Below are 27,705 nucleotides of genomic sequence, written 5' to 3'. Positions count from 1 at the left end.
CAAAGGTCCCGCAGCATTCGTTTCTCAAGAAGAGCTTCCTTCGGGGACATTGAGAGAGAGAGGAGGTACCCGCCGCGCTGTGACAAGGAACCCGGGAGTCCTGCCCGCATTCCCCTTGCTGAGCCCCGGAGCCCAGGGCTGCAGTTACCTCGTTCCGCGGTGGTTCTGGGGTTGAGCAAGTCTCGGAGGCTGTCGCCGCGGGGGACCCGGGAAGCCAGAGGTGCTGGAGCCCACAGGCACCCCTGGAGCTCTAGCGTCCTGCCCGCTCTGCCGCCGCGGAGGCTCGCAGCGCCCGACACGTGGGAGCTCTCGGCAGCCCGGGAGTCGTGCCCGCCGGGGTACAGTGAGCCCCGCTCCCTCGCTGGGTCTGAACCAGGAGCGGCTGAGAACGTGCTGGGGAGAGGCCGAGCTCCGACTCACTCATCCCTTAGCACCGAGCCGCCTACTTATTTTAATCCGCCACCCTCCCTCCTCCTCCTCCCTCCCTCCCCTGCCCCCCAACCTTGCCCCGCGCCTGCGCACTGAGAGACAAAGTTTTGCTGACCCGGGCTGCCGACTTTGGCAGCGGCGCTCGCTTCGCGCTGGCCTCTCCCGACCTGCGTCCCCTCCTCTTCAGTCCCATGCAACCCCTTATGCGCTTTTAGGCCCACGAGGGCACGGCTGGAGCGCTGGAAGAAACAGCCCCAAGCAGATGAGAGCGGACTGGAACCGCGCGTTCCGAGGTTCTATTCTTGCGTTCCTAGGAGAGCCCGTGCCCGGGGACGGGGGTGGGAGCGGCTCTGTGCACCCGGATCCGCGCACCACGGCTTGGGCTTCAGCGCACTTTGCGCCCGGCAGAGTCGCCTCTCCTCTCAGAATCTCTTCCCAGAGGCGGCAGACTCCGGGCGTGGAGCAGCTCCTAGACATCTAAGCGTGCTCAAGGCCAGGGCGCTAACCCAGGCAGCTCTGGCTAGTTCCTGGGCGGGAGGGCCAGGGTCACCGACCCAAGCGAGCCGTAACATCCGACTTCCTATGGCTGACCCCAGACCCTGGATTATGGAGTTCAATAGAAGGATTAGACTCAGAAGGTAGGGGCAGGAGGTCAAGAAAGTTATTTTCCTGGGAGCCAGAACTCTCTGGGATTCCACCCCAACGCAGAGTCGCACTGTAATCACATATTCGTTTCAGGATGGATGGGAGTTTGGAGAGAGGCACAGGCACGCGAGGCAAGCTGCCATGATATCAGCTCCAGGGCCTCTGAGTCAAGGAGCTGGCTCAGGTGGAGTTTGGGTCTAAATGGAGCCAGGATTCTGGCCGCAGAAAATTCTGTCTTCACTGCCTAGGCCTGATGGAGGGTACCAATACCCTCTGGACTGCTCATCTCCGGGAGCTGACCTCCAGCTGACCCCTGCCCCGACCATTCCCGGGGCCTCTCTGGAACATCGGCCCTGTTGGCATAGGGAGGCGCCAGTTTCCCAGGGCCTGGGTGGGTCCAGATTCACACCACCGCACTTTCTGCTTAGACCTCTCTGCTCTCTGGGGGCTGGGTCCTGGCCTCTGTGGGTCTGTAATGTATTGTACTGCGTCTCTCCAGGGGCGCCTCCACTATTTCCAGCTTTGGTTTGCAAAGCTAACCTGATTTGGGAGAGTGACGGGGGTGGGGGGGGGAAGTCTTGTGATCCCTGACCTACGGAAATAGTCATGGAGATGCCCCCTTCACCCCCTTCTCAAAGGCATAGTTGGAAGAGAGTCTCCTTGTATCCCCTGGCATTTAGAACAGAACCTGTCCTCCAGCCTCTGGGTAACTTTGGCCTGTGCAGGGAGGAGGAAGAGGGACACAATCTTTACCCCAAGGGACTGCACTCACCCCATTCCACAAGTTAGTGCAGGAATAAGAGACCCACACCTTAGCAGCTGCCAGTATGGGGCACCATCTTTGCTACAGTGAGGCCCTTCAGAGCAGAAGGGAGCTGAGCTCTCCCCATCCAAGAGATTCCAGAGAAGCAAGTTCCAAGAGCAGGGGAGAAACTGGAGGGAAAGTCCAGGCAGGGCATTGCTGGGCTTTACTAGCTTCCACCTTGGGTGCTGTGAGTATGTGTGTACCAGCCTCGGACTCTCCAAGTAGGCAAAGTTGGGGAACCTCCATTACCAGCAGTGAAAGTTCCCCCCAAAATGTTGACACAATAGGGCCTCTGGCTGTCCAGGCCAAGTTCAGGTAGAATGGAGCCCCCAGGGTGTACATACCCCATCTCCTGCTCTGAACTCTCTCTACTTGTCTTTCTGTCCTAAAGCAGGGCCCTTGGCCAACATGCCTAGGGACTCCCTGAAAGCCCCAAGTAGTAGGATCCCTAAGGATCTCTTGGCAAAACAGTGTTCGTGATCCTAAAGAAAGGAACATGCAATGTGGTTGTTTAATGCTGCTTTTTGCCAAGTTATTTTGAAAATTGATCCTAACTCAGGCCAAACCCTAAAACTTAGTGGATATGAGTCAGGGTGGGGAAGCCAGGTTGGCACTGGTCCCTCATGACCCAGGGCCCCAAGCTTCACCTCCTAGAGGAGTCCTGGCCACCTCTGCCTGGAGCTGGTGGACAAAGCAGAATAGAACAAGGGTAGAGACCACACCTGGGCAATGGTATCACTTGGCCTCAGCAACAGCTCACCTGTTTTAGACACCTAGCTTCAGAGATACTCCTCTTAGGTCACCGACAATGCACAACCTCAGCAAGTTGATATAACGAAATTCAAGATTTGCTGGGAGCTGAAAAGTCCTCCATCCCACTCTGAGCTCCCAAGGGAGTGACCTCCACTGGAGGTCAACCAGAGTCCTGGTTGCCTTTGGGCAGAGTGAGCAGGGAGAAGCCAGGAAGTTAAGGGCACTTCTGACCCTCTGTGCAAGGGGAAGCAACTGGTGGGATCCACTACCCGACCTATTTAAGAGAAATTCATCAGACTAAGCAGAGCCTAAGCCTCAAAGTCACGCCGTGACTGGGGCTTGGATGAATTGAAGAGGGCAAGACCGAGGACACCTAAGGGCAACGGGGATACTTTTTAGCGAAGTCAGATTCGTTTAGAACACGCGAGGACGTCGTATTTCGAATTTGGTAAACGCCCTCAATAGCTGCTACCCAACGGTCCTGCCCGGCCGGGAGCCCAGTGAAGTTGGCGACACGACTGTCCGAACGACCGTGTCACTCCTGGGAGTCCAGCGCGCTCTGCCACCTGCGGCTGCAGCCTCTGCTCGCGTTGAGCCTGCGGGCTCCAGCCAGGTACCGGCCCCGGCGCCGGGGCCAACTCCGCGGCTCCTTCTGGCTCCCGTGCCCGCTGCCTGCGGGGTGGAGCCGCGGACGCCCGAAGGCTCCCAGACTCGACTGCGACCACGCAGCCTTGGGGAAGGGTCCCCACAATAGAGACCAGGCCTCCAGGTCCGGGTTCCGCGCTCCGTCCCACCCTGCTAGTCCCGGTGGGGTGAGGCAGGGGGACGATCCCGGGTCGGCCCGAGCCCCCCGGCTATTGACCGCACTGCGCCCAGTCCCGCAGCGCGCCCTCGCCGCCGCCGCCTCCTCCTGGGCACTCCTGGGGTGGTGACAGCTTCTGCTCGTCCCCAACCCCAGCCGCTCTCCCGACTCCTGCTCACTGGGAAAGAAAGCGCCTCAGCCTATCTTCGCAGTGAAATTGAGCAGCTTCCAGAAAATTAACTAGAACGTGGTCTATATTGCTTTGGGCTGGGTTTTTTTGGGGGGGGAATGAACCCCACCTCTCCGCACTCCCTAGCCACACAAAAATGACCTCATTCTTTTAAATGGAATTCACTTAGCACTTGCGAGATTTTGCTGCCAGCGCGAGCTTTCCTGTAACTACTTTGCGGACATTTGGGGGTCTGCTCATTAGAACTCTCCTTACGCATGTTCGGAGCTTTCAAATAACTGGGAGATTTAGGCGTCCCTCTGTGTCCATTTAGATGATGGATTGTAATGGCTCAGTAGTTCCTCTGGAACCATTACGGTCAATCAGGTCAAAATCCAGCGTGGGGTAAACGTTTTTAAACGCAGGAGGCAGGTAACACGATTTCCACTCACACTTGTGCAGACAACGCCTCTGATAACGTGCTAGCAACCCAGGGTCCTTAGGAGAATAGATGCCAGGTGAACGCAAGAGCGGATGTTTATTGTTGTGACAGCGACATACTATTTACAGTATCAAAACTGAAAGGGAAAGTGAACTGTTTTTCCAGGCAGTTCCAGTTTCGTACGTTCTTTATGAGCACATGAGTATCTTGTAACTATTTGTCCTCTTAATAAAGTCTCAATACACACATGCATGTATCTACTTTCGCTATGCATGAAGCACGAATAGGCACGTGTAACTGCGTGAAGTCTGGGCGTGCCACCACTGGTGAAATGGGATGACGGTCATGCCTTAAGTTGTGAGGATCAGAAGAAAAATGTATGGCAAAGGCGTGGTGGGTTTTTCATTTCTATAGGAATTCGAGTTGTCAGAATTATTTCGACACAACAGATCTGTGTTCTAAGGTTAGTCAACTTTTCCTTTATCCAAAGTGGAAATAAGAGTTTTAGAAACGACGCAGTGTCTAACAAGCGGAGGATGCCGAAGAAAAGTTATCTGAACGAAATTGTGTAGTTAGAGCGAAACGCTGCGCATAGAATCACCTACCGCATCCGCGGCGCTATGTCCCTGACCCGCTACAGCGGCTTCGGTCGGCGCTGGAGGAAGGAGCGTCCGCTGTAATTAAACATTTCCAGACACCGGACGGTCACTATCTGCAGAGCGATTTCCGGCGAGGGGACTCGCAGCAAGTCTGGCTGCGAGGTTTTGAGGACAGATTCCCGGACGCAATCCTAAAGAAAACGTGCCCCCTGCTGGTGAGCGAGCTGCATCTCCTGGGGCCCCGTCATCGAAAAGTTGCAAACCCAAATCTCTATGTCATTTGACCTGAGTGCCTTTTTTCTTTAATTTTTCTTTTTCTTAGTGATGAGATTTTCCTCGTTTAAAATTGCCCTTCCAAAGAGCCAGCAGGTGAATTCCCTCTTGCCACGGAGTTTCTGTTTCTCTGCCACGAGCCAGATGCCATTGCTTTCAGATTTGAGTTTTGTTTTGGTTGGTTGGTTGGTTGGTTGGTTGGTTGGTTGGTTGGTTGGTTGGTTGGTTGGTTGGTTGGTTGGTTGGTTGGTTGGTTTTTAAATAATCTCGAATTTTTAGTAACTGTCTATCTACCGCCATTAGCTTCAGGTCCTGGGGAAAATGACGAGCAGAGATTTACTGGGAAAGCTTTCTTCTTTTTCCGAGCTGGATTAGAGTGTGCCTCACTCCCAGGGCCCTGGAGGTGGGGAGGGCTGCCCGGCCAGCTCCCTCCTTCCCCAGCTCCTGCACCAGTCTGCACCTGGCCGGCAGGCAGGCACCACCTGCAGACACAGGAATGGAGAGAAGAGTCTGTTTCTGTGAATCAGTTTCCCTGAAACACATGAGCCTTCCTATGCCCTCCTTCCTACCAGGCCATTAGACTCCAGGTCCTTTGCTGCTCTCTTTCCTTCTTCGAATTTCCACAAAGAAGATATTAGCCGGACCCCACTCTTTTCCTTGTCATCAAAGCTCTAGCTCTCTGGATAGAGACCAGAAGAGACCAGAAATCCTAAGAACATACCAGTAAACAAGCTCTTTGGTCAGTCCCGTGTCTACAGAGTCTCAGGTGCTCTAGAGCTTAGGTTGTGCTGCTCCAGCATGTTCTGTCCACCTTCCCTACCACAATCCTTCCAGGCACACTGGGAAGTTCAGAGCTGAAATAAGTTTCTAATAAGGAAGAAAACAAAGGCTGAGATTGCTTCAAGCCACATTGCGTACATCAAGTTCCTCGGTGAACTGTCATTGGTCATCATCAGGCTCTCCAAGACCAATTGTCAGCTCTTACCCCACTCCTTGGAGCAAAAGCTTGAGAACATACCCAAAGAAAACAAGCCAGGGACTAAGGGAAAAACAGACTCCCTGCCCTGCTCCAGGCTGTTAGAGGAAGGCTGTGCCCTCCTGCCACCCATCACTCCCTTTGCTCCACTAAGAGTTCTTCCTCCTGACCTTGCAATGAGGGGTGGAAAGGGAGCAGACTTAACTTAGACATTCCAAACTATTATATCCACCAACCCTTCCTAAGTGCTGGGAAGTCATGCTGCGCCTCACCTTGATGCATGAATACACATTACCTACTGAATGGAAGGAAATTGGATGCATCTGTCTTTTTAGTGCTATGGCAAGGGGACTTCCTGAGTTCAGACTGTCACCCTGAAGAGGTATTGGGTCCCCCAACTGGTGGCCCAACTGGAAGAGAAATTATTATCCCTGGAAACTTGGAAGACATCCTACCTAATGCAGCTCTAAAGTGTGGTGTTTCTCTACCAAGTGTGATTTAAACCCAAGCACCAGCTTTGGGGAGATGTGGAGGTGGGGTAGGGTGAGGGATTAGAATTGAAAATGTTCCATAAAGGTAGCAACTCCAAAGTGACCAGCAAGCTGAGAGGGGGCCACCCTTTCTTCTAGAAGAGCACTCATTTCTCTGAGTTCTGCAAAGTTAGACTCCAGAGGAGGAGTCATATTTGTGGATCTGAGTCACATCACAATGTAGTGAAATATCTGCACAGAGCAGGAAATCATAATCCCTTGTTTTAGCCATCCACACAGGGAAGACACCCTTTCTCCATAGTCTAAGCCATAAGAGTGTGTGAGCACTCAGCATGCCAGCTCCAGCCATAGCTCTCTTTTTCCTGGGTGACTCCAGGTAAATCAAGGTGCTGATTGTGTCTCTGATTCCCTACATAGGAACCTTTCCACTGAAGGGAAAAGCATTGCTGAGATACTATGAGCAAATACAAAATACAAGAAAGGAAAATATATTAGCATATTATTTTTTACTTCAAAATGACTAATGGTTAGGTTCTTTTGGTATATTTAGGTATTATTTTGCATATCACTTGTCAACAATAAGGAAATGGAAAGAAAACATAAAACTAAAATATTATCGATCTATTCCAAATAAAGAGTTTCTGGAATCATAACTTGGTTTGCCAAAAATACTGTCTGTAACAAACATTTCAGGAGATTTATCTAAAGAGGGATAAGACATGCACTGTAAGACATGCACTGTAGTGGGGGTTGCTTATTCTTAATTTTCTGAGAAGATAGCCTGGGGGAGGGGGGGCTGCAAAAGGCCACCAGGCCCATGCAGATGGGAAGAGAGCTTGGTCTCAATGCTCAGCGTCTAGCACAGGCAGCAAAGTGACTGGGAGCTTGAAGTGTCTCAGCAGGATGTCTGACACAGGGCATTTCAGCTTAGCCAACATGGCACAAGGGCCACCCACTGAGGAAAGGGAGGGTCAGGCAAAGGTCCCTCAGCTCAGCTCAAGAGAAGGTCAGCCAGCTACTTCCTGTTGAGTGGTAATTGGTAGTTAAGGTGTTAAAGGCACTTGTCAAAAGTACTGTGCCACAAAATTACTCTGAGAGTTTGTCAAAATACAGCTTCCCAGGCCTCGTTCTAAGCAGTTCTGATTTAGGAGGCCCACAGTGGGCCTGGGAGTCTGCATTTTTTTAAAATGACCACAGACAATTCTGACACCAGTTGTCTTTAAAACACACACATATTGAGAGCGATTGGTAAACAATGATCCTGCCCAGTGGTGTCTGGGTCTTGCTAAGGAGCATCCAGAGGATTGAAAAGTTATCCAGCTTCAAAGAAATGGCTCTTCGTTAAAGCATTATGTATACTTGAGTAGGTGTTCATTCTTGTAAACCCCTCTTTTTTTTTTTTTTTTTTTTTTTTTTTTGTAAGCAAAAGAGACTGGGCCTATTTGTCAAAAGCCTTCCCAACTCCTCAACTTCAAGACTTCATTACTTAGTAATGGAATGAGGAATGATTCGGGTGCACGGTGCTTGGGTTTGCTTCCAGTCACATCCTGTGCAAGGCTCCTATGCTGTGACATGCAGGATTTGTCCAGTGAGTAAACCACTTCAGCTTTGGCCTGACAGTATGCAGTCCAGCCCAGGCTGGCCAGCAACCTGGCACTGGCCCTTCCGTGTGGTCACTCCCCACTCCTGGCATCAGAGGTTAGAGAGCCTGAGCAGACGGTGCACCAAGAAAGGTGAGGAGCTTCTCTGTGAGAAAGAGTAGGTTTCAGAGCTTGCTATCAGAGATAGGGGACGGGAATATAGCTGAGCCTGAAGGTGTATGGGGAGCGATGGTACTTCCTGCTACCTCCTACTTCTTAGTGAAAGAGAAAATAAGAGAAGGCTCACAGGACCTTTGGTGAGGTCTGCACTTATACAGGAACATACATATTATTGATGATATCTACACATCAATAATGCGTTGCTCATGTGTAATCTTGTCCCAGGCAATATTTTTAAATTTGAAAGATATTAATAATTAGTGGTAGCATGTTAAAACTATGCAAAGGATTGATCCCTCACAAATCACAAAATTCATAAATGTGCATTCTTATTTGATTATCCAAATATCTGCCATACTCAGTGCACTCATTATATCATCACTAGTTAATATTTTAATGACAAAAAGGAAGCCTATTACAAGTGTGCTTGATTTTCTCTTCAAACTCCCCTGCCCCACCACCCAAGATCAAATGCACAAGATGCCTAAGCTGAGACAAAGTGGCTTCCCGCTACCTATGGTGAGAGCATTCACAGGGCATGGGGTTGGGCAGGGTCTTGGCAGTACCGTCCCCCTTCGTAAGTGTTGTCTTTCTCTCCAGCAGCCCAGCGCTTCCAGGCTTGCCCTCTGCCTTATTCTGAGATTGGAGGGGTGGCAAGAACATCAAGGAGGATGTGTGTTTTAAGAGCAGGGTCTGGGAAGAATCATGTTTAACCTACAGGATTGGCATAAAAATGGTAGAATTGCCTCTATTTTTAAAAGCATGAAGTATAAAATGTTGGAGAAACCTTAAACATGTCATCTTTGACACTCCTGTTTCACAGATGAGAAATTTGACCTTGGAAATTTGATTTATCCAGTAACATGACTGCAACTCAAAGCTAGCTTTCCTGACATCTGGTGAATGCTCCTTACATTGAGCTGCCTGCTCTTCAATTTTGTGATTTAGGTCTTGAAGGGAGGTTTCTTCCTGAGGACCTCCCTTTGTTCTATGTCTTCAGAGGGAGGACAAAGGCTGCATTCGGCAACAATGTTCCCAGTATGAGGCCCTTTGCAAACCTGCGGGCACGCAGTGATATACAGATGTGCCAGTGCCTGGGCCTGGGGTTTGGATGATTGCTGCTCAGTGTAGCAGCTTTATGGAAACATTAAATGTCATTACTTATTTCTTCATGTCCAAAATGTATACTTCAACATTTTTTCTCTGTAGACAAGTGTCACTTTTACTGCAATCTTCAGGCCAGATGTTCCTGGTATAAGTGGTAACAGCTGCCATGCTGGCAGGAGTGTGGTTCTAGCCAAGTCACTTTCCAAAAGGGCTCAAAAGCCCTCTCTGCAAGAACACAAACATGACAGGATAAACCTGTACCTGACTCTCCCGAGCTGCTCAGGAAACCACAGTGAAGGCTGGAACAGGGGCACTTGGGAGGGCGGGTTGCCAACCCATGGGTTGCATTTTCCTCTTCCTTGCGATGAGCTGGAATCCCTGGGTAGAGAGAACTGAATCTGTCGCCTTCCCTTTGGGCTTCTCTCAAAGCAGTGTTTGTAGTGTCATCACCCATTATCCACATCCTCATTTGTCTTGGGACCAAGTCATTGCCCTTGCTTTCTGTCACGCTTGCCACAGCCTTCTGTGATCTTAAGTTGACATTCTATTGTTTCTGAATTTCACTCAAGTTGCAGCCGCCTGGTAGCATTTATCTTCTCAGTTCCCTCGGGCCTTGGTGAATTCCCCAATAAGGTCCATCACAGCATCAGCATTTCCAGAAAATGCAGGCACAATTTGCTTCCATCTTCTGCTAAGATTGGAGACTCAATTCAGCCAAAAAATAACTTCTCGCCTTTGCAGTTTTTGGCACTCTGGCTGAATGGCCTATTATCCAAGAATGTCATTCTGTTGAGTAGGATTTAATGTATAAGACACACGAATACATGGACAGACACACAGACAAAGACTGTCTCCATGTAACTCCACATAGCTGTGGGTGGCTGCAGCACGATGCTTCCTCCAAGAGATGGCGAGCTCATTCAGTGTTCTGGCTCCTTCCCACAGGAGTGAGGCCAGTACTGGCAGGACTAGATCATGTTACGTGTTGAATGTGGCTATGTGTGAACTCAAAGGATGGAAGACCTCCTGGGCCTGAGCTTTCAAGAGACCAGTGGTCAGCAGAGGTCATTGGCCCAGGGCCTCCAGGAGTGGTCCAGCCACTCTCACTCCACTCAGGATCATGGGCCTCAGCCTGTGAAGAAGCAGCTCTGTAGAAAGACCAAGAGGTGATGGAAAGAGCTGGAAAGAACTGCTCTTACCTCTTCTTAGTTACTTGATCTTGGGCAGGCTGCTTAACTGCTTGAAACATCTGTTTCCTTATCTGTAAAATGGACAAACACTGGCTCTGAGGGATTTTTGTGATTAACAAACAACATTTGTAGAGCCCTTGGCACATAGAGAATAACTGATAAATGCTATTTTCTTCTTCTGCAGGGACCAGATTGTGGTTTTATCACTCCTTGAGTCAAGTGGTGTTTTAGGAGAATTCCTCCTCAAAATCAGGGCAGTTTTCAAGTCTGATGCTGCAAGTATAATCAAAGTGACTGTACCAGTTATTATGCCAGTGTTGCTCAGTTCCAAATCCACCTTTCTACTCTCCGCTTGGTGACTCTGGGGCTGGGACCCTGCAAATCCCACTTTTCCTCTGTCAGCCGTCTTTCTGTTAGACTTTGCGAACAGGAATCATCTGGGAGACTGGAGGCATTTTGCTCCTGTTTCTGTCATTGTTGCCCTTGCAGTGGCCCTTCACTCAGCATTACGCGATGGTTGCAGTCTCCAACTTCTTGCAGCACTCCCAGAACCAGTCTCATCATGCCCATGGAAAGTGCCATCACCAACTGGGCAATGCCCTGTCCTCAGAGAGCTGAACCTTTACTTCACAGGCATCCTATTCTGAGTTCCTGAGCCACCCAGAACCAGCAGGGAAGTGCTCCCTTTCCAGAAGGCTGAGCCCAGCTCTGTAGGTCCATCCTCCGAGCTGCTAGTTCTGATGGCCCCAACCTTTGCCCTTGCTTCCTTCCTCACCCTTACTCGAGTCCTGCTACTTTACCTTCTTAGACTCTGCCACCCATTTAACCCATTTCCTGTATTAAATTCTCTCTGCTGAAATGCCTTATGTAATTTCTGGTTTCCTCCCTGGACCCTGACTGATACAGGGACCATGTCCCAGTCTGCCTGGATGATACTCATTTACACCTATTTTCTTGGCATCTTGTCTTGTTTAGCATTTGTTCCGGACAAAATACTCCTGGTTTCCATGATAAATTGCGAGGTCACTTTAGGTATAGTTGTGCCCTTTAATATGCCACAAGGGAAGGGCTTTAAGCACCTGAATATATTAGGCTTCTTGCTGCAGGTTTCTATGATTTCTCTTTCATCCAGAGCCATATTTGCTTTCTCTATCTTGAGACAGAGTGTTCCCATTTATTGTTTAAAATGGGGAAGCATCTTGTACACAGCTTAGTATTGGAGCTACAAGGCATGGCCCATCCTGCCTTTCTTGTAATTCTATAACTTAGCCCACAAGCAGCTGTATTCATGCTCCCTTCCCTGTCTGACCTTCTGGGAAGAGATTTCTCCCACTTAGAATAAGTGGGATTTCTCCCACCCTAGTCTTTATTTTGAAATTTTTTCACATTGTGGTCTTGCTTCCTATGTAACCCTAAAAGAAGTAATGGTACCTCCAAGTCTTTGATCAAGGTGTTCTCTTTGCCTGGGATGACAGTCTCCTTCTTTTCTCCCTACTCCTGCTCAAGTGTCGTTGTCTTCTCCCTCCTACAAACCCATTCCATGTAATTCTCTTACTTACTTGTACACTTTACTGCTTCCTTATAGGACTTGATATCTTTGATAAGGGGGTCTTATATTACTATAACTTTAAGTGCATCTTTAACTAGTCCATTTGATCAATACCTACGTTGCTTGATAGAACTGACTTTGCTTTCTCTTTGAATCACTTGTAGCACTTATCTCCTTTTTCACTCCAGTAATTCCAAGCTTCATCCATTTAGTCCCTTTGTGTCCATCCCGCTCCTCTTCCCTACCCTCAAGCTGACATGCATAACAGGATCCTTTACACTTCTTCTGTACTTGTTCATGTTATTTTCTCAGCTCGGAGCTTTCCTCCCCCTTGCCTCTGGTACTCCAGGCTGTGCTAAGTATCCCTCTTCTGTACCACCTGTGTACCCTGTCATGACTGCTATCATTGCATTTGCTGTGCTGTACTGAAACCAGCTCTTCTATGCCTGTCTCTTCTAGTGGACTTCTCCATGAGCTCAGAGGATGAATGATGTGTCTTGAGCACCTCGGTACTCACAGTGTGAATGCAATGCTTGTCACACAGGAGGCACTTGATAAATGTTTGTTGACCTAAACTTAATACATTTTTGTGAAATGACTGAGTGTCATTGAGGCAGCAATTCCATAAGCTGCCATTTTTCTCCCCGGACACATATTTATCTCCTTCTTCCCCTGCCAAAACACCAAAGTTTGCTTCACTACACTGTATAATCTTTCTGTCAGGTCCCTGACACACAAAACACATGTAATCATTCCATTATGAGGCCTGGCACTAAGTTTAAGCTGAGTGTGCAGATTTATTAGATCTTGTATCAGGAAACCAGTAAGGCAGGGGTTTAGGGGGATTCCCAGGGGGATGCAAAATGTTCATGAGCCCTTGTACTTTGAGGAAATTCTATGCTCCTGTGGGAGCCTCAACTGTCCTTGCACATGGTGTTTTTCCATCTTCATTTGAGATACACAGGCAGACTACTGCTGTGGGCTGACATGTAAAAAGCAGCATGCACATTGAACATTCAAGGCAGCCCTACTTCATGACTAGAGTGCACTCCACTATTGACCTACTGTTTCAATGCAAAGACAAGTTGCACACAGATTAGACATCTGTTCACCTAAAAGTGCACTTTGCACTCTGGCTAGTTTGCTATGCTGATGTGCTTGTGAGTTTCTCTTCTTGGAAAGGAAAGGTATTGGCTGCAGATGACAAGAGTGCCCAGTGGGTATTCCAAATTCCCCAAGTGTTTTCCTGTCCCTGTTGCCCCACGAATGCATCTTTTTCAAATCCAAACTTTAAGGCTCAACTTAAATCCTGCCTCCTCTAAAAAGCTTCTTTAACCATTCTGGCTCCTAGGACTCTGTCTTGAAACTTAAAGGATGAATGGCTCCTAGTGTAGCACTTTGTTGTGTTGTCGTAAAAGGACAGTTTAGTGCAAAGAGCCCTGGGCTGGGATTTATAAAGTTCTCATTCTGGTTCCAGGTCTCTCTGTGGTGTTGTCTAAATCACTTCTACTTGGTGAGTTTTTCTCACCTTCCCCTCCCTTCTCTCTTTCTCCTCCTCCTCTCCCTTCACCATCACCTCCTCCTCCTCTTTCTTTCTTTTACTCCTTTTTCTTCTTTTCCACATTCTTCTCCTTAGCCCCCTTCTTCTATTCCTCCTCCTCCTGCTTCTTCCTCTGTTATGATATGGGACAAAATAACCCCTGTCATGCTATATCTCCCAGTTTTACAGGGAGAATCAAATGACATACATGTGAAAATACTGTGGAGACTATAAAGTGTTCAAGAGCAAATGGTGGAGATTAAAATGGAAGGGTTGTAAGTGTTTTTCTTTCACAGGCTCTGGCTGCCTTCAGGAGGGGGTGGTAGCAGAAGGCAGAGGCTGACTGCAAAAGGCCAAACCAACTTGGGAAGAATGAATTCCAGAGATGAAGCTCAAGTTTGAATTAAATGTGTAGTCACTGCCAAAGCATTCATTGAGGGACCTGACACCAAGCGAGCATCACTTTGGTGGCTGAATCCTAGGAAAAATACCAACAACTGCTTGTTTTTTCATTCACTCAATGTACAGTTAACAAGCATCACTCAGTACCAGATACTGTGTGCTCTGAACTGAATTGTGTCCCGCCCCCCAAAAAATTTATATGTTGAAGCCCTAACTCCCAATGTGATGGTATTTGCAGATGGGGCCTTTGGGAGATAATTAGGGTTAGATAAGGTCATGAGGGTGGAGCCCTCAAGATGGGGTTAGTGCCTTTATAAGAAGAGATGTCAGAGTTCTCTCTCTCTGTCCATACACCTACACCACTGAGGAATGCCATGGAAGCATATAGCAAGATGGTGGCCATCTGCTAGCCCAGAAGAGGGCCCTCACCAGACCTGGACCATGCTGGCACCCTGATCGCAGACTTCCAGCCTCAAGAACTGTGAAAAATAAATGTCTGTTGTCTAAGCCATGCAGTCTGTCGTATCTTGTTATGGAAGCCAGAGCTGACTATGACACCGTGTATGGCACCATCACTGTGTGGAGATGCAGTGGTGAAGGAGGCCCAGTCCCTGTCCTTGCTAGAGTTCCTAATCTACTGGGGAGTCAAACCAGTAGGCAGGCTTGGCAACACTGAGTGGTACGGATTGTAACAGAGTGGAGCACAGGATGTAATTGGAGGACAGAGAGCAAGACCTAACTTGGTCTTGGGAGTTCAGGTTGGATCTTCCTGGACATGGTGACATCAGACTCAGGAATGCAGATTGTAAAGGAACAAATAAGAAGCATGAGAGCAGGGATCTGAGGACTCTCCGGGGAGAGATTTACCAAGGAACTGACAAAGCTCAAGTGAGTCCCCTCGCTTATCCAAGGCCCTTCCAAGACCCTGACAGGGGCCCCAACAAAGTATAATATTGTCACATATTTTTGTACATTTTGAAAAAGTAAGATATTTAACTGAGATTTGTTAATATTGCTCTCTCCTTCTACTTTGAATTTCCCTAACTCATACTTCTCTTCATGAAGGGAAGGCTTCCAGGAAGACTCATTACACTCACTTTGCAGAATGACCAGGCACTGTAACATGAAGGTGAAGACCAGAGACACTATCAGGATATGAACATGTGCTAAGGCACCAGCACCAGAAGTAGGTGAGTAGAGCAAAAACTGACATCTATGGAGCTGGAATCTAGTCTATAGAAAACCCTTTCAAATCTTATAGCTCTTAGATGAAAGACACTTAATAGAGGTTTTTCCAAATTTTAAAAGTATTATTATAATATTACCAATGGCAAGTGTAAAGATGAAATAAATTTGCTTGAACTATAAATGATAAAAAATAAATTTTGATTAGTTATGCTAGAGGAAAGACTAAATTATCTTTCTATTCTTTAGATACCAAAATTTTTTTCTTATAAAAAGGGGATCAAAGAGTGTGTAACCAAAAATGTAGGAAAATTCATCATGGTACTATATCACCAATTAATTATTAAAAATATTAATTTTTTTCTTGGATTTTGTGACGTGATATTTGTCATCTTTTAAAAATGGGTAATTTTGTGATTGTATTTCTTATTCTAAATAAGCCACTTTCATGCCTAATTTTGTGTTTGCAGTTTTGATTTTTTTTTTTTCTTAAAGAGGGCCTCCCAAATTTTATAACAGGCTCTTCCAAACATAGATCTACCCTGGTTGACCAAATGAGTTCTTTGAACTGCCAGGACCCATCTCTCTTGTAACTGACAGTTTCTCCATAAATGGTTGTACTTCTTAGTAGGTGTGTAAATCCAATGGCAGAGGCATGTGTCTCTCCTGGAGGCCATATCTCCATTGACTGAGAGCCACTGGCTTCCTTCACCTAAGAGTTGAGTCCTGAGGGAGATACTTGAGAGGCTGAGGAGCCTAGGCTCTTCCACAGGAAGAATTCTGTTTACTGAGAGGAGTTTATTCACAGAGATGCCAAAAGCCTGGTGGGGTGCCAGCTTGTGTGGCTAGGAGAACTGGGGGGAAGTCTACCTCTGTTATGTCTTCTGTCTTAGTCCATTTGTGCTGTTATAAAAAAAAAACCCATGGACTGGGTAACTTAAAGACAACAGGAATTTATTTCTCACAGTTCTGAAGGCTATGAAGTTCAAGTTCAAGGTGGTGGTGGCAAAATCAGTGTTTAGTAAAGGCCGTTCTGTGCTTGCAAGATGGTGCCATATTACAACATCCTCCAGACGGGATGAGCACTGTGTCTTCACGTGATGGAAAGGATGGAAGGCAAAAAATGGCCTAGCTAGTTCCCACCAGAACTTTTTGAAAGTTATTAATCACCTTCTAAAGGCCCACTTCTTAATACAAATGCATTGGGGACTAACTTTCAACACAAATTTGGAAGGGACAAAAACATTCAAGCCTTAGCACTTTTCTTCAGTGAAGTTTGAGCAAAGTGCCTCAAGCGAAGTAGGAAGCATAGAGGGAGACCCAGGCTAGAATGGGGACATGATGGGACCTCAAAGAGACAGGAAAAGTAAAAGTAATGCTTGTCAAAATTAGTCAAAGGACCCCTTTAAGAGCTCCAAACCATTTCCAGATGGCAGAGAAAAAGGGTTTGGGCAGCATTTGGTGGGCTTGTAGACCTTGTCTGACACCAGCCTATGTGCTCACATTGGTAGAAATGGTCACATTTCCTAAGTACTTAATCTTGTAGACCCAGGGAAGCAACAGTTCAGAAAAGAATGATGGAAGTGATCAGACAGAACTGGAAAAGCTCAATTAACACTGGGAATTGTTGGCTATTTGCAAAAACAGACACTCTTATGTCCCTCATTTTTTTTTTCTTTTTGAGCAAAAAACTAAAATGTACTTTGGACACTGATGAACTAAAGAAAAAGACCCCTGCATTAGTCATGGTTTTCTAAAAAAAAAAAACAAATAAGAATGAATTCTTTCTCATAATAAGGAATTGGCTCATACAATTATGGAGACTCACAAGTTCCAAGATCTGTAGTCAGCAAGCTGGAGACCCAGAAGAGTTAATAGTATAGTTCAGTCCAGCTCCAAAAGATTGAAAACCAGTTCAAAAGCCGGCAGGCCTGAGAATGTAGAAAAGCTAACTTTTTAGTTTGAGCCTAAAGGCAGGAAAAGACTGATGTCTCAGCTCAAGCAGTGAAGCAAAAGAATTTCTCTCTTACTCAGCCTTTTTGTTCCATTCAGGTTTTCAATTGATTGGACAAGGCTCATCCACATTAGAAAAGACAATCTGCTTTACTCAGTTTATGGATTCAAATTTTAATCTCATTCAGAAACACCCACACAAAAGCACCTAGAATAATATTTGACCAAATATCTGGGCACCCTGAAGCCCATACAAGTAGATACATAAAATTAACTATCATAATCTTCTGCCCTTTTCTTATCTCCCAGAAAGTCTTAATAGGTGGAAGAAAATGAGGAAAATCTCAAAATTGATCTTTTAGGGCTCAGGGAAACAGAGGTCATCCCACCACACCCTTTTAAAAGAATATCAATCAGTGTGGGTATATCAGAGATTGAGTGGGAGCAGGAGTTACTTCTGTGGATGTTTTGTATCCCAAACACTAGTAATACTTCTAGATGTTACTGTTTCTTAATTGGGCCTTATATTCCCAATTAGACTTAAAGTTCTGCAAGGGCAGGGAATCTCCCCCCACCCCCTGCAAACACACAACATTCACCCAAACAGGAGCTTACTAAATTTTTTTTGTGTGTGTGTGTGTGCTTACTAAATTTTTAATAATCCACAGGCAAAGCCCCTTGGTCTCAGGTAGCATTGTTACCTGAACATTTATGGTGTTTTTAAGGAAGAGTATCTCCTTGCTAGAACTCTATTCTATAGAGGGTATATAAAATGCGTTGAGATCCTAAAACAGCTAATTTCTACAGTAGGTGCACCCAGGGACATCCATTTCACCCAAGGAGTGACAGGACACCTAGGCACTTCTCTCAAGAACTCGAAATCTCACACATGTCCTCAACAACTCAACACAGTGTCACTGACTTCAGCAAGAAGCAACTGAGTGCCCAATTGCTTAGACCACGAAGGCTCTCACAGACAACTCTGACATTGATTATGGTTGAAGTAACCACATGGAGCGTACACTATGTGTCTACCCAGAATGAAAACTAAAATACCCTATCCAAGGGTCAATGTAAAACACATCTACAGGAGGGAGTATCTCTCCTCAAAAGCCACTCCAGAGTAATAGAAGAAGCAACTGTTCCAACAGATGACCAGACATCAATGTGGGTATACTAGAAATATGAAAAAACAAGAAAAGTGAAACACTACCAAAGGAATACAATAATTCTAAAGTACCAAACCCCAAACAGCAGGAAAATTTTAATAGGTCTGAAATAAAATTCAGAGCAATAATCTTAAGGAAACTTAATAAGATACAAGAAGATTCAGTTAGACAACACATAAAATGAGAAAAACAATCTAGGATATGAAGGAGGAAATTTATGAAGCGATATATGTCGTATAAAATAAAATGTAGCAGAAATCCTAGAACTAAAGTATCCAGTCAGTAAAATTAAAAATACAGCTGAGAGCTTAAGCAGCAGGCCAGCACAAGCAGAAGGAAGAATTTCTGATCTTGAAGACAGTTATCTTTGAAATAATGAAGGCAGACAAAAAAGAAGAATTTTTTTTAATGAAGTAAATCTATGAGAGATATCAGGCAATCTTAAATTCACAGACATCGGAATCATGCATGTTCTGGAAAGGGAGAAGAAAGAAAAGGCTCTGAAAACACACTCAATGAAATAATAGCAGAAAATTTCCCAGGTATTAAGCGAAATACAGACTTACAGATCCAAAAAGATCAAAGCTCCCCAAACAGTTTAAATCCCAAAAGATCTTCTCTAGCATATATTATGGTCAAATTGTCAAAATCAAAGACAAAAAGAGAATCACAATAACATCAAATGAAAAACATCAAGTCACCTATAGGGAAAGCCCCATCAGACTAACAGCAGATTTCCCAGAAGAAACCTTACAGGCCAGAGAGAATGGGATGATATATTCAAAGTACTAAAAGAAAACAAGTGCCAGCCAAGAATACTATACTGGCAAGGTTATCTTTCAGATGAAAGATAGAAAGAAGAAATAGTATATTTCCAAGACAATCAAAAACTGCAGGAGTTCACCATCACATGACCAGCCCTACATGAAATCTCCAAGGCAGTCCTGCATCCGGAAACCAAAAAATGATAATCACCCCATGAATACATAAGAAAGAATAAAATCCACTGGTAGAGTAGATATGCAAATGACAAAGAGAAAAAAAAAACTATACTTATCACTTCAGAAAACCAATGCACCCTGAAAACAAACAATAAAAGGGAAGGAAAGGATCAAAAGATATTTAAAACAACCAAAAAAAAAAAATCAATAAAATGCCAGAAATAAGAAAATACCTTTCAATAACAACCCTTAGTGCAAATGGATTGAATTCCCCAGTCCAAAGACAAAGATCAGCTGAAGGGATTAAAAAACTAAGCAACTATATGCTGCCTACAAGGCACCCACCTCACCTGTAAAAACTCACACAGAATAGTGAAGAAAAAGGGAAGGATATACCATGCAAATAGAAATCAGAAATGAGCAAGAGTAGCTATTCTTACATACGAAAGATAGGTTTTAAACCATAAACCATAAAAAGAGACCAAGAAGGTCATTATATAATGATAAAAAGATCTATCCAGCAAGAAGATATAACAGTCATAAATATACATGCACCCAACATCAGAGCACCTAGATATATAAAGCAAACACTATTACATCTAAAGAGAGACAGACCCCAGTACAATAACAGCTGGGGACCTCAACATTGGACAGATCATCCACACAACAAATTAACAGAGAAACACGGGATTTGAATAACACTTTAGACCAATTGAATTTGGCAGATATCTACAGAACATTTCTTCCAACAACTACAGGCTATACATTCTTCTAATCAGTACATGGAACATTCTCCAGGATAGACTACATGTTATGTCACAAATCAATCTCAATAAATTTAAAAAAACTGAAATCATTTCAAGTATCCTTTTAGACTACAATGTATTAAAATTAGAAATCAATAACAAGCAAAACTTTGGAAGCTATACAAATACATGGGAATTAAACAGCATGAATGACCTATGTGTCAAAGTAGAAGTTAAAAAGGAAATCAAAAAATTTCTTGAAACTAATGAAAATACAGAAACACATCATACCAAAACCTGTGGAATACTGTAAAAGCAGTACTAACAATAAAGTTTATTGCAATAAATGCTTACATCAAATGTATAGTAAGACTTCAAATAAACAAGCTAGCATTACACCTCAAAGAATGGAAAAATAAGAATAATCCAATCACAAAATTTGTAGATGGAAAGAAATAATTAAGATCAGAGAAGAACTAAATTAAATGGATCAAAAAAATATGATACAAAAGATCAATGAAAAAAAGTGGATTTTTTGAGAAGATAAACAAAATAGACAAACCATTAGCTAGGATAACTAAAAAAAGAAGAGAGAAGACCCAAATAACAAAAATCAGAAATGAAAAAGGGGACATTACAACTGACACCACAGAAATACAAAGAATCATTAGAGACTATTATGAGCAACTATACACCAACAAATTTGAAAACCTAGAGGAAATGGATAAGTGTCTGGACATATATAAACTACCAAGAATAAACCAAGAAGAAATAGAAAACCTTAAGAGATCAATAACAACCAATAAGATTGAAGCCATGATCAGTAGTCTTCCAGCAAAGGAAACCCCAGAACTGGATGGCTTCACTGCTGAATTCTGACAAACTTTCAAAGAGGAATTAATACCAATCCTTTTCACAGTTTTCCAAAAAATTGAAACAGAGACCATTCTCCCAAACTCATTCTATGAGGTCAGCATTGTCCTGATACCAAAACCAGACAAAGATACAACAAAAAAAGAAAATGGCAGGCCAATTTCCCTGATGAACATAGACACAAAAATTCTCAACAGAATATTAGCAGAGTACAATAGCAAATCAAAAAAATTATACAACATTATCAAGTGGTATTCCTTCCAGGGATGCAAGGATGGTACAACATAGGCAAATCAATAAATCTGATACACCACATCAACAAAATTAAGGAAAAAAAACCATATGATTATCTCAACAAATGAAGAAAAAGCATTTGGCAAAATCCAACATCTTTCATAATAAAGAATCTCAACAAATTAGATAGAGAATGAAAATATCTCAACACAATAAAAGCCATATATGACAAACCCATTGTCAATATCATCCTGAATGGGAAAAAGCTGAAAGCTTTTCCTGTAAGAACAAGAAGAAGAGGATGCATACTATCACCACTCCTACTTAACATAGCATTGGAAGTACTAGCCAGAGCTATCAGGAAAGGGAAATAAATAAAAAAGCATCCAAATTGAAAAAGATGAATTGTCCCTGTGTACAGATGGCATGATCCTATGTATATAAAAACCTAAAGACTCTACCAAAAAACTCTTAGAGCTGATAAATGAATTTGGTAAAGATGCAGGATACAAAAGCAATATGCAAAAATCAGTAGCATTTTTATAGTCCAACAATGAATTAGGAGAAAAAGAAATCAAGAGCACAAGTCCATTTACAATAGCTACCCAAAAAAAAAAAAAAAATACCTAGGAATAAATTTAATCAAGGAGGTGAAAGATCTCTACAACCAGAACTACAAATCACTGCTGAAAGAAATTGAAGAGGACACAAAAAATGGAAAGACACTCCATGCTCATGGATTGGAAGAATTAACATTGTGAAAATATCCATACTGCCTAAAGCAATCTACAGATTCAAGCAACTCCCATCAAAATACTGATGACATTCTTCACAGAAATAGAAAAAACAACACTAACATAAGGAACAGAAGACTCTGAATAGCCAAAGCAATCCTGAACAATAAATAAATAAATAAAGCTGGAAGCATTACACCACCTCACTTCAAATTAAACTGTAAAGTAACAGTAACAAAAACAGCATGGTACTGGCATAAAAACAGACACACAGACCAATGGAATAGAATAGAGAACACAGAAATCAATCCACATACTTATAGCCAACTGATCTTAGACAAAGGCACCAAGAACATGCATTGAGGAAAGGACAGTCTCTTCAATAAATGGTGCTGAGAAAACTGGATATTGATGTGTAGAAGAACAAAACTAGACCCATACCTCTTGCCATATACCAAAATCAACTGAAAATGGGTTAAAGACTTAAATTATGGACCTGAAACTATAAAACTCCTAGAAGAAAACATAGGGGAAACACTTCAGGATGTAGGACTGGGCAAAGACTTCATGAAAAAGACCTTGAAAGCTCAGGCAACAAAATAAAAAATAAACAAATAGGATTATATCAAACTAAAAAGCTTCTGCGCAGCATAAGAAACAATCAATAGAGTGAAAAGACAACCTATAGGAACAGGAGAAAATATTTACAAACTATGCATCCTACAAGGTATTAATATTCAAATATACAAGGAACTCAAACAATTTAACAACAGTAAAAAAATAATAATAATTAGGTTTAAAACTGGGCACAGGAGTTGAGCAGACATTTTCCAAAGGAAGACATACAGAAGGCCAACCGATACATGAAAAATTGCTCAGCATCACCAAGCATCAGGGAAATACATGTCAATAAGGCTACCATCAAAAAGACAGAGAATAAACAATGCTGGTGAGGATGCAGAGAAAGGGGAACCCTTGTACACTGTTGGTGAAACTGTGATTAGTGCAGCCATTATGGAAAACAGTATGAAGGTTTCTCAAACTACAGATAGAACTGTCATATAATCCAGCATTCCCCCTACCGGGTATATACCCAAAGGAGTAAAAATCGTCATGTTGAAGAGATACCTACATTCCCATGTTTATTGCAGTTCTATTTACAATAGCCAAGATATGGAACCAACCTTAATCGCCATCAATGGACAACTGGATATACACACACAATGGAATACTACTCTGCCATAAAAAAGAATGAAATTCTGCCAATTTCAGCAACATGGGTGAGCCTGGAGAAAATTGTTAAGTGAAATAAGCCAGGAACAGAAAGAGAAATACCACGTGTTCTCATTCGTAAGTGGGAGTGAAAGAAAGAAAGGAAGAGAGAGAGAATGCATGAACAATCATAATAGTACCTTGAACTTTCAAAAGGAGAGAACATAACTGTGGTTACTAGAGGTCGGAAAGGGGGACAGAGGGGGGATTAGCAAGAAATTGGTTAAGGGTCACAAAGAATGATCATGCTTTGTAATGATGAATATACTAATTATTCCAATTTCATCCTCATATATTGTACACAGGTGTTGATATTTCAACTCTGTATCCCACAAATATGTATAATCAATTATGTTTCAATAAAGTAAAATATTACATTTAATTATATAAATCTAAACAAACCCTAATTTTGATAATTTTACCTTTTTTCCTGCCAAAATATGGTCTTACCTCTGTAGATGAATGAAATATATGCCATGTAAAAATATATCCTGACCATTCATCTTCTGAAAATTTTTATTTTATTTCTAATGTGTCTGTATTTTAAAATCCCCATTTATAACAAAAATATTGAGATGAAATTTCTATTTCATTTCTTCTAAACATATAAATTTTAAAAATTAAATACTGAAGCTACTCTACAGGTGACTTTGCTCTATATTTAACAAAAGAAAAATTATTTGGGAAAATGATGGTGAGCGCAACAGCATGGAAAAAGTTACCAACTTATATCTTTATGTTTGTGCTCAAAAGAGAAAATCAGAAAGTTTCAATTCTGTGTGAAGAAGGAGTCTCAGAATAGCTAAGTAAGATCACATCTGGACACTTCAATTTTAAGAGCACAAAAAAAGTTATGTGGAAATTCTTCTAAATGAAATTATAGACACTTGGTTTCCAAGCAGTGATCTTTGTCCAGCGCAGGTAGACTCTCACTCAGAACTTAGAATGATGGTGAATTAACACTGGTGTTCTGACCCCCCTCTAGTAGTCAGCTTACTTGTCTACACTATACCACCAGGGCCAATGGAATAAGATGCATGGGGAAGAATGGGACTCTGGCCCTTGGGGAGAACTTCTGAATTGGGGCTGGTCTCAAGGGGCCAAGGTCAGGAAGCTCCCCTCTATTCTGACTTGGGCTATTCCTTGACTGTTCAGCCTGGACTGCTCTTCTCTGTTCCTGGCCTCACTGCCTGTTGGCTGCCCTCTTTCCTCCTAGAGCCTGACCTTAATGAATCCATCCTGAAGCTGACTTGCATGCATCCTCTTGCTGGACTGTCTGTCGGTACAGACTTTGATGAGCCCAGCAGTAGCTCCTCTGCTGGAGGGTCCTAGCTCCTTGTGATAGTGTGGTGCCCCTTTGTAGATGGGAATCTGGAGTATTATTTTGTCAAGAAAAAGTGGAAATATAGGCCTTCTTTTGTTTCCTTATTTTTCCCACATAACGACACGGATACCACCCCACAGCAGCCTGAGACTGCTTGGGCAATTCCTGGCCACTTCCTAATGTGGCCACATCTGGGGTCACAGGAAAACAAAAAGGAGTAAGGGAAAGGGCCACTCTAAAATGCCCCACAAAAATGGTTCCCTTTCTAGCTGCTCATTTCTGGAGATCTCTGCTAAATGAAAAAATCCCAGAACATCAAGCTTTCACAGGACCCTTGAGATTTTACTAACCCCCTAATTTTATAGTATAGAATACTGAGACCAAGAGAGATAATCTTCTAAAGCTAGGATGCTGGAGAATGGCTGAGCGGGCACTGGAGTCCTGGACTGGGTGACTCCCTGGTTAGTGCTCCCTCTGCCCTATAAGGGTGCACCTTTGAAGAGTCATTACCTTGAGAACATCATCAAGCCAACTCTGAACACTCACACTCCTAATGAGCAAGGATGGGCAAATATGTCACTTTGTCCAAGGACTTGGGTACTGGTCGGGTCTCTTCCCCAGGTAATTTGCTCAAATGTATGCTCTGTCTTCCAGCAGACTGGGAGACGAGTAACTGATGTCCAGGATGGCAGTGAAGCAGCTAAGGCTATTGCTTATGTCAAACCACAGTAGGCAGAAACCTCTCACTTATTTTAACCCCCTCCACTTTTAAACAACTACATTTGTATTTCTGATACTTGAAATGGTTAACCCCGTAGGATAGTTAGAGACAGTACCTAATCCCAGCTTGATGCAATTACTTTAACATGAATTTAAAATAAAATTAAAGTTAACAGTTTAAACTGATGTTTGAGGGTTTTAAAAAGATTTGGTTTCCTTTGGAACCACCATGTTATTTGATCCAGTACGATCTTTTTGAGCTCCACGCATAGCATCTTTACCCAAGCACCATTACTACTAGATTATGCCCGTAGGTTGAGTTACAAATGTCTAAAAATCTTAAAATTATTAAGCTCAGATTAGACTGTTCAAAGACTATGGTGTTATTTTAGTCTCCTGCCATATCCTCCATTTACTATAAACTTGTTATACTGGCATTCAAATAAAATGTCATAAAGCAAGTATGTAAGGAGGTGTTTGGGGTTTGTTTCAGGCTTCTGCGAGCCAAGTTTGCATGGCAACCAAGATGTATAACAGAAACACGCAAATGGTCTTCATAAAAAGAAATGCTGAGCAGAGCTCAAGATCACTGAAACGTCTAAGTTTGGGTAGACTATGAGAGCTAGTCAGAGCAATAGATAGGGAGAGCATGTCCCCCAACATTGTCTCAATGATATTTCAAGTCCCTTCATGTTGCAGCCTCCAAGTGCTAATTCATCAGAGGCCAAACCTCTAGAGGTGCAGCTTCACAGAATTTGCAGATGTTACAGTTGCAAGGACCCTTCAATGCTATCAAATACTTCTTTTTCATATAGATGAGGAAATGGGGATCCAGAGCTATGATTTGTTCACAATCTCAGAGGTCTGCTTGTATACTCATAGCAAAAGCACATACATGTGCTCTTTCCCATGTTCTCTGTTTTAGTGAATCCTCTTTTGTTTTCCCTATTGAACATAAATTGCAAATGTTCTGAGTTGAATATAGAAAGCAAGTGTGGGTGCACAAGGCTACCACTTGGACGCTGCCTCCACAGTACCCATAGGGTAAGTCTTTCTGTTCTATATGTCATGGGCCTAACAGATCTGTCTGCACAGCAGATCCCTCCCTAGAAAGCCCACCTCATGACATCAAGTCAATGGAGCTTTGTTTCTAGTATGGAGAAGGGATTTGTCCGAGCCTAATTAACTCACCTGCTACCAACAGGAAAGGAAAACTTCTCCTTTGAAATCCTTTGTGTTCCTAAAACCAGATGAAGGGTGCAAGAGCAGTTACCTGGACTGGGGCTGGCCCAGAGCAAGGTGAGGTGAAACCCACAAATTGGGATTTTATAAAAAGCTTCAATCTATTAGTACCCACCAAAGCAGATGCAGCCTCTGTGGACAACACCAGAGCTGTCAATCTATTTCCACACATTCTGGTGGCCTTCATGGTTTCCCCGCACAGCACTGCTAAGAGATGGACTCAATGAAACCCATGATAAATACCACATTAACGCATGAGTCCTCTGAAACCACGAATTGGAACACGAAGAGAAGCAAGTAAATGGATGTTTGGCACTACTGGGAAATGATACTTCATTATACAAGAATCTGTTATGTGTATGCTTAGAGGAAGGACTTGACAGGTTATTAATTTGTCTCTTCTCTTACCTAAGTACTTCCATGGTTCAGATTCTCCCCCAAAAATGTGTAGTCTCTGATGATGAAAGTGATCTAACTATCAATCACTCAGGGCTTGATTAGAAAAGCAGAATCTCCATGAGTGGTAAAGAATCAGGGATTTATTATAGGGATTAGACTTCATGCAATCCTGGGAGCTGGTTATGCCATCAACATAAGACTCTTGTCTCTGTGTCTAGTATTGGTGCAAAAGTCAGCAGGGCCAATGGATGGATGTGAAATGGAAGAAAGCAAAGATAAACTGGAACTCCATCTTCTCTTAATGCCTCCAGTCTTGGTGATGTGGGTGACCTGCAGGATATGTTGGCATACTTTTCCATAAAGTTGTTTGTGCACCAGACCTAGAATTTGGAGAAGGTGAAGAAGATTCATGGGGAGCTGGAGGAGCTGTGAGCCCAGCTGCAGCTGAACAACAAAGTGAGTTCACAGAACTCAAAAATATTTGTGTGCTGAAACAGCAACTGATGTGCACAGATCTTCCAAGTGTAAGATGGCTACTCCCTCACTTATGCCTTTCAAATCTTGGGCAGATATCTCTTGTGCCCAATCTTATCCCTGAACCATTTGGGGAAAGAAATTCTAGGAAATGTAGTTTAGAATCAATGAAGTTGACACAGTACACAATCAACAACAATAGCCCCAAAACTTTTACCACAGTGAATGAGAGTTCCAGTTGCTTAATGTCTGCATCACAATTTGGTGTTATCAGTCTTTTAATTTTAGACATTTGATGTTGTATAATGGATGGTATCTCATTGAAGATTTAATGTGTATTACCTGATGACTGAGATTGAGCACTTTATCACATTTATTGGCCATTTGGATATTTTCTTTGGTGAAGTTCCTGTTAAGTCTTTTGCCGATTTTTCTATTTGGCTGTCTTTTTCTTATTTTGTATGAGTTCTTTTTGTATTTTGGATATGAGTCCTCTTTCAGATATAT

At 43.5% G+C, this 27,705-nt stretch overlaps 1 protein-coding gene across 2 annotated transcripts in view; it reads right to left on the bottom strand.

Moving 5' to 3' along the window:
- OSR1 (odd-skipped related transciption factor 1) overlaps positions 1–27,705 on the bottom strand; it is a 60,574-nt gene that overhangs the window by 6,754 nt on the left and 26,115 nt on the right. Inside the window, exon 1 of one of the 2 annotated variants that reach the window (XM_008577998.1) lies at positions 149–422. The exons of the other annotated variant lie outside the window; for it this stretch is intronic. The gene's annotated coding sequence lies outside the window, so the exon portion shown is untranslated. Of the gene's footprint in view, positions 1–148; positions 423–27,705 lie in introns of those variants that run through there. 2 annotated transcript variants of the gene reach the window in all.

This window comes from Galeopterus variegatus, unplaced genomic scaffold (assembly GCF_000696425.1).
Source record: "Galeopterus variegatus unplaced genomic scaffold, G_variegatus-3.0.2 Scaffold71, whole genome shotgun sequence".
Lineage (NCBI taxonomy): Eukaryota > Metazoa > Chordata > Mammalia > Dermoptera > Cynocephalidae > Galeopterus > Galeopterus variegatus.
The sequence above is the reverse complement of the archived record's forward strand: the minus strand, read 5'-3'. Positions and strand labels throughout refer to the sequence as shown.